A 17,344-nucleotide genomic window follows, 5' to 3' on the forward strand; every position below is an offset into this window, starting at 1 on the left:
AATTAACTATATTTTCATATTTTCACAGTAATACAAAACACAGTCACATGCAGAACTGGTTCAGGTTACTTAAATACCAGATAGATTTTTAGTTCTCTACATAAGTGTTTGGAAGTTACTTGTGTTTTTATAAAATGAAGCTATTAATACGTTTCTACAGCAGTAACTGCACACTAGGAAAGCCAAGACAAACACAAATCAAGGAATGGAGTTTTCCCAAAGCTGCAGTGTGAAAAGACTATGAACAGTTATTCCATACACATGAATGTGTTTCTTTGCTATAGGAAATCCAAATGGAATAAGGAATGGAGATGAGTAAAAAGGTTTCTTGAGGGGAAGAAGGATAACACCCTGTATGCACTTAGTTCTCTGCCCCTTCTGCCACATCACATTCTTCTCCTGCACTGTCTGATGTCCATTATGTTAGGTTGTCTCTAAGCAACTTCATGATGAGGGTGCTGTCTTTGTATGAGTCTTCATTCAGTGTATCAAGTTCTGCAATGGCCTCATCAAAAGCCGTTTTAGCCAGTGTGCAGGCAAGTTCTGGGTTATTAAGGATCTCATAGTAAAATACAGAAAAGTTAAGAGCCAGCCCCAGGCGTATTGAGTGTGTGGGTTGCATCTCTTTCTTGCTTATATCAATAGCCTCTTGGTAAGCTCCTTGGGAATTATCTATTGTTTCTGATCATCACCACAAGCAACTTCAGCAAGGTACCGGAAGTAATCTCCCTTCATCTCCTTCAGATAGAAGACCTTACTCTCTGGATTAGTTGCATTGGCTATTAAATACTTATCCAACAATTCCAGGACCGTGGTGCAGATGGACCTCAGTTCGGACTCTACTTTCTCCCGATAGTCCTTAATCGGCTGCAACTTCTTGTCGGAGGTGTTGGTCTTCTGCTCGATGCTCGAGATGACCCTCCAGGCGGACATGTGTCTCCCGACGTTCTTGCAGGCCACCGAGAGCAGGCTGCATCCTCGTTGGACAGCTCCGCACCCTGCTCCGTCACGGCTTTCGTGCAGGTGGCCATGTCGTCATAGTGCTTGGCCTGCTGGGCCAGCTTGGCCTTCTGGATCAGCTCCATCTTTTCCATGGGGCCAGGAACAGGACAGCGAGGGCAAGCACCAACCCGGATGGTGAGGAGTCGTCTCTTTTGCCACTTTTAAATTGGATTTTTGTTATCTTATTATTCAGATTTGAGTTCCTAATATATTCTGGCAATCATTCCTTTATCAGATATGTGATTGGCAAATATTTTCTCCCAGTCATTGGCTTGTATTTTCATTCTTTTAACAGTCTTTCAAAGAACAGAAATTTTAAATTTTGATGAAGTTTGACTTATTAATTTGTTTTTTTATGGATCATGCTATTGATGTTGCAACACAGAGTCACAAAGGTTTTTCCCTTATGTTGTCATCTGAAGATTTACAGTTTTAGGTTTTCAATCTAGGTTGATGATCCATTTTGAGTTAAATTGTGTGAGATGGTTGAAATTCATTGTTTTGCATATGTGTTTTCAGTTGTTGCAACACCATTCCTTGAAAAGGCTATCCTTTTTCAACAGAATTACCTTTGCAACTTTGTAAAAATTTAGTTGTCAATATGTGAGTGAGTCTATTTCTCAGCTCTATTCTTTTCTACTGACCTATACATCTATTTTCATGCCAATACCAATCAAAACATTACTGTAGCTTTATAAATCTTATAATATCTTAAAATCAGGTAGTATTAGTTGTCAAACTTTACCCTTTTTCAAAGTTGTTGGCCATTCTAGGTCCTTTGCATCTTCATATAAATTTTAGAACCAGTTTATCAATTTCTACCCAAAAAGAAAATAGTCTGCTTGGATTTTATTGGGATTTAGTTGAATCTATAGATAAATTTGGGGAGAATTGACATTTAAACCCTATTGAGTCTTCTGACCCATGAACATAGTTTATCTCTCTAGATCTTTTTAAATGTTTCTCAGCAGGGTTTTGCAGTTTTCGTTAGATTTATCCCTAGTGGTTTCACATTTCCTGATGCTGATGTACATGGAATTCTTAAATTCCAATTTGTGAGTGTTAAAAATATATAAGATTTCAAAAGTTTTTATACATTGATACTGTATACTGAACCAAAGATTAAAGGAATATTCTAAATGCTTCTAGTAGGGAGGCAAAGGGGAGGTGATAAAAATCTGACCGTGCTCAGACTTCTTACTTGAAACTCTTGAAGCCAAACTATAATGCCTTTGAAGTTTGAGGGATAAATTATTTCCAATTTAAAATTCTATTCCAAGTCAAGCTATCATGAAAGCTTGGAAATAAAATTAAAAATTTTTTCCAACAAAAGAATAACTAATACAGATTTGTTCAGCATTATCTTAATTTTGTACTTACTGTACCAGCATAATTATAATAGCTCTCATTCACTTTTCAATTTTTCTTCATAAATATCAACAATTCTGAAAGTCTGCCTTATATGCTCCATAAGGAAGATCCTAAGGTTATGTTCCTGCCCAACAATGACATAAACCATTAAAGAAGACTCAGAATTCAAGAAACAGAAGATAATGTAGGAAAGTAATAAAGAGAAATTATAATGTGACTGATTAGAAAAGGAATTACCAAAGAAAGGATTTTCATTCCTGGAAATAGTCAAACAGTTATAATAACTACCTACCTTGGGTTTTGTAGAGAAATCTATGGGAGGGCTAGATTAGGTGAACTGTGGTCTCCAAAGTTAAAAAAATCTTCTCTTGTAAAATAACAGTTCTTTGATTATGATTCATAAATGTCTGCTTCTTTTATTGATGCTAATGTCAATGCTAACAACTTACATTTAAAGTTAGCATATATTTTTCCCTTTATTCTGAAGCAATATTTAAGAACTTCAATAAGATTGAGTAAAACTTTTTAAAAGTTATGAAATAGTGAATATAGACTAGCTTGTTTCATAAAGTCCTAGGGAAACAGATATGAAAGAGATATCAAAGTTTGTCTGCCCTTAATAATGATAATGGAATTACATTTGTGTTCTCCTGACCTACTTCTCTGATGACCGATAAAGCCTGTTGATAAGAACACAAGATTACATATAATTATCTGTAGAGTAATAACTGTCTATATGGATATTAAAACTATAACTTTGACGCTGGGTGTTACACTCATTCAAAAGAGCTTAGCAAACTTTACGTAAAAATTTTAATCTCCATGAATAGAAAGCTTGTCAGAAGTTATTAAAAAAACAAATTGAAATTCCCATTTAAAAAAAAAGATTTCAGTTAGACTGAATCATCAACATTGTCTAAAGACTGATGGAAAGATTCAGTTAAAAAAAAAAAAGATGAGATAGGATTCTCATGAAAAAGGAATCTTATCCTTGCTTAGTTCAAATGCATTCATTCAAAAATAACTTATTAAGCACCAAGGATATTCCAAACACATGGTGACCATGATGATCAGGGGGAAAAGCTACCTTAAACTTCAGACAGGAAAATGTCAAAGAAAGTAAGTGAAAGATATAAATGGTCATGTAGTTTCAGACTCTAAAATGGGAAAGTTCAGAGTTTGGAAATCACTTGAAATTGAATTTCCGCCTATGGAATTACAAGAACACTTATCAAGGAGAGGATCTGAAGATTCATAGTGGCTCCATAAAGATCACTTGGATGGTTTTAAGTTTTAAATTTATATGTAGAAAAGAGGTACAGAGTCATGTAACCAAGCACAAATATGAAAGAAACATGAGCCTGTGAGAATAGTGCCAGAAAACGGAGAATGAATTGAGGTTTGTGAATAAACTGCATAAGGAAAATAAAACATTTTTAAGTTACATTTATATCTAGAGCAAGAACAAAGAGAATTTACCTGTAATATGTCTGGCAAGATTTTATAAATTGAACAAGTGACACAAAATGGGATTTGGAAAATTCTATTTTACTTCCATATTCTCTGACCAGAAGAATAATTTTTAGCCTAGAGAAGGCTGAATAATACGGGTAAGAGCAATTGAACCTCAGGATATGTAAAGAGATGATAAGATAGCATTTAGCTTCTCTAAATGATTTCAAGTCTCCAGGCCTAAAAATATTACATACTAGAGTATGGTAAAAACTTACAGATGAGATAGTGAACTGCAGGAACGGAAATTTCTTATCTTTCAGCCACCAAGGAAAATGGGAGATGTGACTAGGAATCCAGTTATAAACATTTAGTCTTGACTTTCAAAATGAAAGGAAGAGATAGTGTCTTGGAAGAATTTATTATTATAATTTGTGTGTTTTCACACTGCTCTAAGCCAGTAGTTAGTCCATTAATACATCCATGTCTCTGGGATGGTTGCAGATGGAAAGCAGACAGAGCTTATGATCAGTGGCTCCTTTAGTCTTTTGTGAAAACCTACGTTCCTTAAAGAGAGGGTGTTGGGTTGCAGATGCCATTAATGCTCACCTAATATTCAAAATATTCTCTACAATTCCTAGCCTCCCTGGCATTTGATTTGGGACCATGTGACTAGTTCAGGCTAATGAATTAAGAGTAGAAGCAAAATATTTTATTTCCAGACCAAGGCAGTTAAAAGTCAAATTCTTCCTCTCACTCTCTCTCTTTCCCTGCCACAAGTTGAGATGGTGGCAGCATATGATGGAAGAAGTCTGGTTCCTTGAGTGACTACAGAAAGGACAACCTATGACAACTCACATCAGACCTTATGTGGATAAAATATAGCCTTTCGTTGTGTTAACCTACCCACTTTTCATGGTATCTTAAGGTAGCTAGCATTAATTTCCTTACTCTCTGAGTATAGTTACTCATTTAACTAAAAAGTTTAGAGACAGATAAAGCCTTAGACATTGCCAGACTAGAATTTTCATTTCATTTATAAGATGTTTTGTCAACTATGTGTTTTGGCTTCATCCTTAGGCTGGCATCCCTCATGTTAGCAAAGTAGCTATAAGCAGTTACAGGCCTCATATCTGCACATCTTATCATCCAGAGCAAGAGAAAGAGACTTCTTTTTCCTCAACCTAACATTCTATCCAATCAAAGAAGATCTATTTTCTGACTGAACTATCCATGAACCAAGAACTGTGACATAGTTAAATTATGCCAACTAGCTTCAACAAATCAGGGCTAAAGCCTAAAGAAGATATGAATCAAGCCCTCCTAACCTCATAGCTGGTACAAGTCAAGGGAAAGTTGGAATGGATCTTGCAGAGAAACAGCAATGAAATATACTAAAGAGGTCTTGAATATCCTTAGATCATTTTACTTTATCTTATTGAAAATGTTCATAATGATTTAATAGCTTATTTAGTGGATTCATAAAGCTTGTAAAGAAAGTCATTATGTTCGACAATACAATAAAGTTTCAGAATAATGGTTCAAGTCTAACAACATAAACATTTCTTAAATAGAAATTATAAAACTAATATGTAAGATATTAGTAAGAACCTGGACTTGGATTTTTAAAAATTATACAAATACAGGTCCAGTAGGTAAAGATTATTAGTACCTCCTGTAAAAGATTAGGGGGTTATAGTTTAACAGGAAACACAATCAGTCAGCAATGTGATGAGACCATCCAATAAGGTCAATGTTAAATTGCACAAATGGACATAGAAAATCTCCAATGATACAGTGAAAAACCTCATGATATTCTATATAAATGAGACCACCCTTAGAATCCATGTAAAATTCTGGAATCACAATTTAAGAGGAATATTGAAAAATCAGGAACATCTGAAGAAGAATGAACAAATTAATGAACTTGAAGCTGTATCAGTTTTGGAGCAGTTGAAGGAAATGTGGAGGATGCTTAGCCATGAAAAGAGGGGCTTAAGAAGAATTTAACTGTCTTCAGACTTCTGAAATGCTGTATATTCATGCACATACAACTTGTTTGGAGGGAATCACTAGGACAAAAGAACTGAAACACAAAAAAAACAGATTTCAACAGTATACAGAGAAGGCTTTTGTAACAGTTATAGATATGCATGAATGAAAGAGGATGCCTCAGCGCAGAAAGCTTTCTCATCACCAGGGTGAGTTCAAGAAGTAAGACTAGCTTGTCAGATGTGATATGGAGAAGATACAAGCCTGCAGTGATACTTGAACAAGATAATTTTTATAATCCCTTTAATGTCAGTGTTTCTAGGATAATATGAAATAAGCTAGATTTCACTACTATGTAGAAGTAGTCTATTTTAAAGCTTAATTCCCTAAAGATACTGCAATTCCACCATATAGCTTCAGAGAAACAGAAAGAAACTGTCAACTTTAAACAATCTCTACTGTTCTAGCTCATGAGAGATTTCATAAATTTTTCATAAATTTCATAAATTTGTGATTTCTAAGGACACAGAGAACATGTCATATTTCCATTAAGAAACAATTTCATATAAGTTAATATCGACCCATGAAATGTCACTCTCTGATCGTTAACTGCAATGACAACATTGGCTAAAATAGAGTGCTTTTAAAGAACTCTATCCATACCATTGGTTTAAGAATAGAGTGTCTCCAAAGGCATTCACTCAGGGAATAACAACTCAGAGAGATAAAACCAAGCCAACAGAACAGAGAATAATTTCTATTAGCAGTGCATTCACGTTGAGAAATCACCAGCCTCTCTTTGACTTTTCTAACTATGACCAATTAATTTCGAACGGATTTTCTACAGCTCTTCTCCTTTACCCTAAAAAAAACCCCACATAATATCAATTTGTGGCATTGTATTTCCTTTTGTCTGGGATGAAGCCACCAAACACTAAAGGTTAGAGTCTTACATAAATTTAGATAGCAGGACTAAATGAAAATGAAGCTCTTATTAATGGAAAATAATCTCATTGGAATAAACAGACAAAAACTAATTTATAATACAGATTCCCTACACCAAGCAGTATCTACTGAAAGCCCTTTATTTAAAGTATTGACAAACTACTCACACCTTTTAAAGAGACCTTAAAAATACACCAAAGGTATTCTGGAGAAAGTTTAGGTCTACAGATGTGAAAGAATTTCCCATAAAATTACATAATCTGCCTACAACCAAGTTTTTTCAAAGTTACATTGTTTTCATAAAGTTAAAACTGCCTCTTCCTGTGCTTCTGTGTAATGCCTAAGAGGCATTACTCTTTGGAAGCTTTCTAACGGCCTATGTGAAATAAACTGGTAGACTCCATCACTCTAAACAACTTTACTAATTTTTGAAGGAAACTTTAAAGACTTTGCATTTTACAAAAAGTGAATTATTTAAGGTCATTTATTACACACTCTCTCTGTTTTCAGTAGGGCTGATCTAAGAAGCAAAGAGAAGAAAAACTGCCCCCTTAAGCTCACGTGAGCTATTTTGCAGGGAATAGTTCCTTTTTCAAGAACAATTTACTTGAAATTTTTATTATCCCTTTTATGAAACTAGGGGAAATATTTAAGAGCTACTCCTTGAAAAGCACAAATAAGTGGTAAATTTGGCTTTCAAAGCATTGACATGTATTTGGAATTAAGCTACTAAATACATTAGATTACTTCCCAAATTGATGAAAATGAATGCTGATTCTATCTTTTAAATCAATCCAAACTTTTGATGAATTACATTGTTAAATAGTTGTGTTTAGACATTTTTCAACTAGTATTTTTACAAAAAGCAGAAAAAAATTCATACATTTTACAACTTAGTGACATGGACATTTCTAAATTTCATGCTCATTTAGCTAATATCTAACAGGATTTTTAAAATTTGTAATATTATTCATCAGTGTAACAAGAAAAATCCTTTCTATTTATAGTACTCAAGGCCCAGTTCTAGAACATCTGAGTTTTAGTCCTGTATCATTAATTTGAGTCTGGGGTAGATGGGTGAAGAACTTGGTGTCTCAGGGCCAATTCAGCTGTGTAAAGGAAGTAAGTGGGCTCATGCTAGGTAGGACCTATCCAAACCTGGGGGCTCTTGCCCTGGCTAATGAGAAAAATACTACCTGAATCAAGCATATTGTTTCTATATAGGAATTAAGAAATTTTCCCAAAGAAGCCACAACTTAGATTTTTGTGTAAAATTTCTCAATTTTGCAATTGACATCAAGATTGATGTCAAGAATTGACCTCAAGAATTGACATCAAGATTTTCAAAACACTATGCAGAACAATGTTATGAGAACTAAGCAAAACACACATGCAGATGAGGGAAACTTCACTTCAGTCTACAAGAGAATGTTTCGCACCTATGGTCTAGAGAATGCACAGGGCATCAAGAAAAGGGACTCATAATTCTTATTTTGAGACTCCCACTTCACATTCTTCCCTCTTTTCACATGCTTATTCTCCAAATACTACCTCTTTTTCCTTCCTTCCCAAGCCACCCCAGCATGTCCTTCTTCCTTGAGGAAAAACAACTAAAACTTCAGGAACATAGAAAGAAGTATATTAGGAAACCAAATCTGAGCTATTTAAATAGGCATTAGAGTCCACTGTGATTCATTTTCTAAGAGTAACTCATAGCTCTCTCCAGGTGTTCCTACCTGGGCTTAGAATTAACCTTAATTGTGTGGCACAATCTTCAATCGTAAAACACAAAACACTAGAAAAACTTTCAGTATGAATAAAATCATTTAGTAGAACTTGACTTTCATATTGATATATGAATCTTCTATACTCCATACTTATAATTAAAAATGATAATAGAGAGACATTAGGTATTAGAAGTTGTAAGTCTGGCAAGACCAAAAAGATTGATCCAGTCTAGTAAGGATGTGTTTACCTTGGTTTCCAACTCAGTGTGCAAATAAACATCATAAAACATAGGAAAACAAGGAACAACTTCCCTCTACCTCTCTAATTATTTAGGAAGACATACCTGAAGGTTTAGTGGTGAAAGAAACCCCCAAAAGAGTAAGAACTGATAGTAAAAGCCCAAGGCCCCAAGCTTGTTGTCTTTTCTTCATTTAGCCAGAAAAGGCCTCGATTATAATGCTTGCTAAGCCAGTTACTTTCTTCCCTGTCTAATAAAAGAGTTACAGTATAGGAATTACAGTCCTAATTTTAATATATCACATATGAAGACAGAAGAGTTGCATAAAGGAGAATTAACATTATTTTTTAAGGTTGAAAATTAAAGAAATACACAGCAGGGACTAAAGGAGTTTAGAAAAAGAAAGAATTTTATTAGAGTGAACAAGGAAACCTTGTATATGAGAGAAAACTCAAACTAGAACATGAGGGAAAGTACTCTTGTTACACAACTAAAAGAGCACAATTCATTGCAGATTCAGAAAATTAATGAACTCACTGTTTGGTTGAGAGAACTATTTTATAGGGTTGGAGGGATTTGTGAAGGGACACAATAAATGTTGAGACTGACGTGATAGACCAGGATCAGTATACGAGTTGTATATGCCAAATTTCAGGCTAAGTTCAAACTTTTTTAGGCATTAGGTTTGGCCACCAGTACTTTCTGTGAGGAACTGGAAACAGCTACAACTAAATTTGAATTTTCAGAAAATACATGGTGAGCCACTTTAGAGACAGAATTTGAAACTTCTTTTCCAACCTGGTTTGGCAAAAGCACAAATCAATCTACCTTTAATGCAGACTGAAGGTCCATCGGCTCAGGCTAGCCCACCCAAAAGAGCATACTAAATTACCATTGCTCGTTGACACATCTGTGCCTTTTGAATCCTTCTTTTAAAAAATTGTGTATTTTCAACTGTAAACTGCTCTAAGGCAGCATAAAAGATATCTTTTATAAGAAAAATAATTTTGTATATTTACATACACAATCCACTCAGCATTTTTAAAATGTTATTGAAATATAGTCCATGTACAGTATTATATTAGTTTCAGGTTATTACATAGTGATTTAACATTTGCCTACATTATGAAATGATCACGACAATAAGTCTAGAAACCATCTATCCCTATAAAAATTTATTACAATATTATTGACCACATTCTTTATGCTGTGTATTATACCTCCATGGCTTATTTATTTTATAACTGGAAATTTGTACCTCTTAATCCCCTTCACCTATTTTGCCACTCCATCCCTCTCCCCTCTAGCAATCACAACAATCTCAGTATCTATGAGTCTGTTTTCATTTCGGTTTGTTTGTTTATTTGTTTTGTTAGATTCCACATGTAAGTGAGATCATATGGTATTTGTCATTCTCTGTCTGACATTTCACTTAGCATAACACTCTCTAGATCCATTCATATTGTTGCAAGTGACAAAATTTCATTTTTTTATGGCTGGATAATATCTATATCTATGTATCACAACTTCTTCATCCATTCATCAATCAGTGAACACTTAGGTTACTTCCATATACTGACTATTGTAAATAAGACTATAATAAACATTGGTGTGCATATATCTTTTCCAATTAGTATTTTTGTTTTCTTATGGTGAATACCCAGAAGAGAAATTGCTGGATCACATGGCAGTTCTATCTTTAATTTTTTGAGGAATCTCCATACTGTTTTCCACAGTGCACCAATTTACATTACCACCAACAGTGCACAAGGATTCCCTTACTCCACATCCTCGACAATGCTTGCTATTTAATACCATTTTGATTCTGACATGTGTGAGGCGGTACCTCATTGTGCTTTTAATTTGCATTTCCCTGATGATTAGTGATGTTGAGGACTTTTTCGTGTGCCTGTTGGTCACCTATATTTCTTCTTTGGAAAAATTTCTACTCAGGTCCTCTGTCCATTTTTTAATCAAGTTGTTTGGTTTTTTTTTGATATTGACCTCTATGTGTTCTGTGTATACTCTGGATATTAACCACTATTGGATATACTGTTTGCAAATATCTTCCTCCATTCAACAGTCTGCCTTTTCATTTTGTTGATAGTTTCCTTTGCTGTGAAAATCTTTTTACTTTGATGTTGTCCATTTGTTTATTATTCGTTTTGTTTCCCTTGACTGAGGAGACACATCCAAAACATGTTGCTAAGACCAATATTAAAGATGTACTGCTTGGGCTTCCCTGGTGGAGCAGTGATTGAGAGTCTGCGGGCCAATGCAGGGGAGGCAGGTTTGTGCCCTGGTCCAGGAAGATCCGACGTGCCGTGGAGCGGCTAAGCCTGTGAGCCATGGCCACTGAGCCTGCGTGTCCGGAGGCTGTGCTCCGCAACGGGAGAGGCTACAACAGTGAGAGGCCCAAATACCGCAAAAAAAAAAAAAAAAAAATCGATGTACTGCCTATCTATTCTTCTAGGAGTTTTATGGTGTCAGGTCTTAACATTTGTCTTTGCTCCATTTTTTTTCTTTTCTTTTTTTTTTTAAATTGGGGCTTGGTTGTTTTACAATGTTGTGTTAGTTTCTACTGTACAGCGAAGTGAAGTACAGTTCCCTGTGCTACACAGCAGGTTCTCATTAGCTATCTAATTTATATATATTAGTTAGTGTACATGTGTCAATCCCCATTCCTAATTCATCCCACCACCCCTTCCACTCTTGGTGTTCATATATTTCTTCTCTAAGTCTTTGTCTCTATTTCTGCCTTGAAAACCCATTCATCTATACCATTTTTCTAGATTCCACATATATGCGTTAATATACGATATTTGTTTTTCTCTTTCTGACTTACTTCACTCTGTATGACAGCCTCTAGGTACATCCACATCTCTACAGATGACCCAATTTCATTCCTTTTTATGGCTCAATAATATTCCATTGTATATATGTACCACATCTTCTTTATCCATTCGTCTGTCAAAGGACATTTAGGTTGCTTCCATGACCTGGCTATTGTAAATAGTGCTGCAGTGAACATTGGGGTGCATGTGTCTTTTTGAATTATGGTTTTCTCTGGGTATATGCCCACTAGTGAGATTATTGGGACATATGGTAGTTCTATTTTTAGTTTTTTAAGGAACCTCCATACTGTTCTCCATAGTGGTTGTATCAATTTACATTCCCACCAACAGTGCAAGAGGGTTCCCTTTTCTCCACACCCTCTCCAGCACTTATTGTTGCAGATTTTTTCTTGATGGCCATTCTGACTGGTGTGAGGTGACACCTCATCGTAGTTTTGATTAGCATTTCTCTAATTATTAGTGATGTTGAGCAGCTTTTCATGTGTGGAGAAATGTCTATTTAGGTCTTCTGCCCATTTTTGGATTGGGTTGGTTTTTATTTTTGATATTGAGCTGCATGAGCTGTTTATATATTTTGGAGATTAATCCTTTGTCTGTTGATTCGTTTGCAATTATGTTCCCCCATTCTTAGGGTTGTCTTTTTGTCTTGTTTATGGTTTCTTTGCTCTGCAGAAGCTTTTAAGTTTCATTAGATCCCATTAGTTCATTTTTGTTTTTATTTCCATCATTCTAGAAGGTGGGTCAAAAAAGATCTTGCTGTGATTTATGTCAAAGTGTGTTCTTCCTATGTTTTCCTCTAAGAGCTTTATAGTGTCCTCGCTTACATTTAGGTCTTTAATCCATTTTGGCTTTATTTTTGTGAATGGTTCTAGGGAGTGTTCTAATTTCATTCCTTTACATGTAGCTGTCCAGTTCTCTCAGCACCACTTATTGAAGAGGCTGTTTTTTCTCCACTGTATATTCTTGCCTCGTTTGTCATAGATTAGTTCACCATAGGTGCATGGGTTTACATCTGGGCTTCCTATCCTGTTCCCCTGTTCCATTTATATATGTTTCTGGTTTTGTGCCAGTACCATACTGTCTTGATTACTGTAGCTTTGTAGTATAGTCTGAAGTCAGGGAGCCTGATTCCTCCAGCTCCATTTTTTTGATTTTTTTCCTCAAGAGGCTTTGGCTATTCAGGATCTTTTGTGGCTCCATACAAATTTTAAGATTTTTTGTTCCATCAAAATACCATTGGTAATTTGATAGGAATTGCATTGAATCTGTAGATTGCTTTGGGTAGTATAGTCATTTTCACAATATTGATTCTTCCAATCCAAGAACGTGGTATATCTCTCCATCTGTTTGTGTCATCTTTGATTTCTTTCATCAGTTTCTTATAGTTTTCTGAGTGCAGGTCTTTTGCCTCCTTAGATAGATTTATTCCTAGGTATTTTATTCTTTTTGTTGCAATAGTGAATGGGATTGTTTCCCTAATTTCTCTTTCTGATCTTTCATTGTTAGTGTATAGGAGTGCAAGAGATTTCTTGCATTAATTTTGCATTAATTTTGTATCCTGCAACTTTACCAAATTTATTGATTAGCTCTGGTAGTTTTCTGGTGGCATCTTTATGATTTTCTATGTACAGTATCATGTCATCTGCAAACAGTGACAGTTTTACTTCTTCTTTTCCAATTTGTATTCCTTTGTTTCTTTTTCTTCTCTGATTGCTATGGCTAGAAATTCCAAAACTATGTTGAATAATAATGGCAATAGTGGACATCCTTGTATTTTTCCTGATCTGAGAGGAAATGCTTTCAGTTTTTCACCATTCAGAATGATGTTTGTTGTAGGTTTGTCCTATATGGCCTTTATTATGTTGAGGTAGGTTCCCTCTATGCCACTTACTGGAGGGTTTTTATCATAAATAGGTGTTGAAATATACCAAAAGCTTTTTCTTCATCTATTGAGATGATACGGTCTTTATCTTTTAATTTGTTAATATGGTGTATCACATTGATTGATTTGCATATATTGAAGAATCCTTCCATTCCTGGGATAAATCCCACTTGATTACAGTGTATGATCATTTTCATGTGTTGTTGGATTCTGTTTGCTAGTATTTTGTTGAGGATTTTTGCATCTGTATTCATCAGTGATATTGGTCTGTAATTTTCTTTTTTTGTGATATCTTTGTCTGGTTTCATATCAGGGTGATTTTGGCCTCGTAGAATGGGTTTGGGAGTGTTCCTTCCTCCGAAATTTTTAGGAAGAGTTTGAAAAGGAGAGGTGTTAGCTCTTCTCTAAATGTTTGATAGAATTCTCCCGTGAAGCCATCTGGTCTGGATTTTCAATCATAGTTCCAATTTCATTACTTGTGATTGGTCTGCTCATATTCTTCCTGGTTCAGTCTTGGAAAGTTATACTTTTCCAAGAATTTGTCATTTCTTCCAGGTTGTCCATTTTATTGGCATATGGTTATTTTTAGTAGTCTCTTATGATCCTTTGTATTTCTGTGGTGTCTGTTGTAACTTCTCCTTTTTCCTTTATAATTTTATTGATTTTAGTCCTCTCCCTCTTTTTCTTGATGAGTTTGGCTAAAGGTTTATCAATTTTGTTTATCTTCTCAAAGAACCAGCTTTTAGTTTTATTGATCTTTGCTATTGTTTTCTTTGTTTCTATTTCATTTATTTCTGCTCTGATCTTTATGCTTTCTTTCCTTCTGGTAACTTTGGGCTTTTTTGTGTTCTTTCTCTAGTTACCTTAGGTATAAGGTTAGGTTGTTTATATGAGATTTTTCTTGTTTCTTGAGGTAGGACTGTATCGCTATAAACTTCCCTCTTAGAACTGCTTTTGCTTTGTCTCAAAGGTCATGGATTGATGTGTTTTCATTATTTGTCTCTACGTATTTCTTTATTTCCTCTTTGATTTCTTCAGTAATCTCTTCATTATTTAGTAGTGTATTGTTTAGCCTCTACGTGTTTGTGTTTTTTACAGTTTTTTTTTTCCTGTAATTGATTTCTAATCCCATAGCATTGTGGCTGGAAAAGATTCTTGATGTGTTTTCAATTTTCTTAAATTTTCTGAGGCTTGATTTGTGACCCAAGATGTGATCTATCCTGTAGAATGCTCTGTGTACACTTGAGAAGAAAGTGTAACCTGCTGTTTTTGGATGGAACGTCTTATAAATATCAACTAAATCTATCTGGTGTATTGTGTCAATTAAAGCTTGTATTTCCTTATTAATTTTATGTCTGGATGATCTGTCCATTTGGGTAAGTGCAGTGTTAAAGTCCCTCACTATTACTGTGTTATTGTTAATTTCCCCTTTTAAGGCTCTTAGCATTTGCCTTATGTATTGAGGTGATCCTAGGTTGGGTGCAAAAATACTTAGAATTGTTGTATCTTCTTCTTGGATTGATCCCTTGATCATTTTGTAGTGTCCTTCCTTATCTCTTATAACAGTCTTTATTTTACAGTCTATTTTATCAGATATAAGTATTGCTACTCCAGTTTTCTTTTGATTTCCATTTGCATGGAATATCTTTTTCCATCCCCTCATTTTCAGTCTGTATGTGTCCCTAGGTCTGAAGTTGTTCTCTTGTAGACAGCATATGTAAGGGTCTTGCTTTTGTATCCATTCAGCCAGTCTGTGTCTTTTGGTGGTAGCATTTAATCCATTCACATTTAGGGTAAATATCAATGTGTATGTTCATATTACCATTTTTTAAATTGCTTTGGGTTTGTTTTTGTAGGTCTTTTTCTTCTTTTGTATTTCCCATTTAGAGAAGTTCCTCTAGCATTTGTTGTAGAGCTGGTTTGGTGTTGCTGAATTGTCTTAGCTTTGGCTTGTCTGTAAAGCTTTTGATTTCTCCATTGAATCTGAATGAGATCCTTGCTGGGTAAAGTAATCTTGGTTGTAGGATTTTTCTTTTCATCACTTTAAATATATCCTGCCACTCCTTTCTGGCCTGCAGAGTTTCTTCTGAAAGATCAGCTGATAACCTTATGGGAATTACTTTGTATGTTATTTGTTGCTTTTCCCTTGCTGCTTTTAGTATTTTTTCTTTGTATTTAATTTTTGATAGTTTGATTAATATGTGTCTTGGCATTTTTCTCTTTGGGTTTATTCTGTATGGGACTCTCAGCACTTCCTGGACTTGACTGATTATTTCCTTTCCCATGTTGAGGAAGTTTTCTACTGTAGTCTCTTCAAATGTTTTCTTAGACCCTTTCTCTTTCTCTTCTTCTTCTGGGGCCACTATAATTCGAATGTTGGTGCACTTAATGTTGTCCCAGCGGTCTCTGAGACTGTCCTCAATTCTTTTCATTCTTTTTTCTTTATTCTGCTCTGTGGCAGTTATTTCCACCATTCTACCTTCCAGTTCACTTATCTGTTCTTCTGATTCATTTATTCTGCTATTGATTCCTTCGAGAGAATTATTTATTTCAGTTATTGTGTTGTTCATTACTGTTTGTTTGTTCTTTAGTTCTTCTAGGTCCTTGTTAAACGTTTCTTGTATTTTTGCTATTCTATTTCCAAGATTTTGGATCATCTTTAGTATCATTGCTCTGAAATCTTTTTCAAGTAGACTGCCTATTTCCTCTTCATTTGTTTGGTCTTGTGTGTGTTTACCTTACTCCTTCACCTGCAGCAGATTTCTCTGTCTTCTGATTTTGTTTAACTTACTGTGTTTAGGGTCTCCTTTCCACAGGCTGCAGGGTCGTAGTTCCTCTTACTTCTGGTGTCAGCCTGCAGTGGGTGAGGTTGGTTTAGTGGCTTGTGTAGGCTTTCTGGTAGAGGGGACTTCTGCCTGCTTTCTGGTGGGTGGAGCTGGATCTTGTCCCTCTGATGGGAAGGGCCACATCCACTGGTGTGTTTTGTGGTGTCTGTGAGCTTAGTATGACTTTAGGCAGTCTGTCTGCTAATGGGTGGGGTTGTGTTCCTGTCCAGCTAACTGTTTGGCATGAGGCGTCTAGCACTGGAGCTTGCTGGCCGTTGGGTGGAGCCAGATCTTGGTGTTGAGAGGGAGACCTCTGAGAGAGCTCTTGACAATTAATATTCCCTGGGTCTGGAAGTTCTCTGGCAGTCCAATGTCCTGGACTTGGCTCTCCCACCTTACAGGCTCAGGCCTGACCCCTGTCTCAATCACCAAGACTCTGCAAGCCACACAGTGTGGAAGAAAAGGAAAAAAAACAAAGAAAACAAAGAGACACACACAGTGAAACATGCACACACACACACACACACACACACACACACACACACACACACACATAAAAAAAAAGAGAAATAAAAAAGAGGAGAGAAATCAACCAAATAAACAAACTCCCAAAATGAAAACAAACACTAAAAGCTAAACTAACAAAAACAAGAAACCCAAAACAAATCAAAAGCAAACTCTCGGTAGGTCTCTGGACCTGCTGTGGGCACTGTGGGGCCAGCTCAGACTGTGACCTGGCCCAACTCATGTGTGTACTTGCTCCCCAAGTCCACAGTTGCCCCCAAAGTCCACAGCCTCTATTGTGGGAACACTCGTTGTCTATTCAGATATTCCACAGATGCAGGGTTTACCAAGCTGACTCTAGGGATTTAATCTGCTGCTCCTGTGGCTGTGCAGAGAGATTTCCCTCCCTCTCTTTTGGTCGCACTGCCCTGGAGTTCAGCTTTGGTTTTGGCCTCACCTCTGCATGTGTGCCGCCCTCAGGCATCTGTTCCCAGCCCAGGCAAGAGGGGGTGATCAGCAGTGGCTGATTCGGGCTCACTTGCTCACTCAG

The 17,344-nt window shown here is 35.9% G+C and overlaps 1 pseudogene; it reads right to left on the reverse strand.

Moving 5' to 3' along the window:
- Positions 1-287: 287 nt before the first annotated feature.
- Positions 288-1,094, reverse strand: LOC116753185 (annotated as a pseudogene).
- Between the last annotated feature and the right edge of the window lie 16,250 nt (positions 1,095-17,344).

Source organism: Phocoena sinus, chromosome 4 (genome assembly GCF_008692025.1).
Source record: "Phocoena sinus isolate mPhoSin1 chromosome 4, mPhoSin1.pri, whole genome shotgun sequence".
In the NCBI taxonomy this organism is placed as follows: Eukaryota; Metazoa; Chordata; class Mammalia; order Artiodactyla; family Phocoenidae; genus Phocoena; species Phocoena sinus.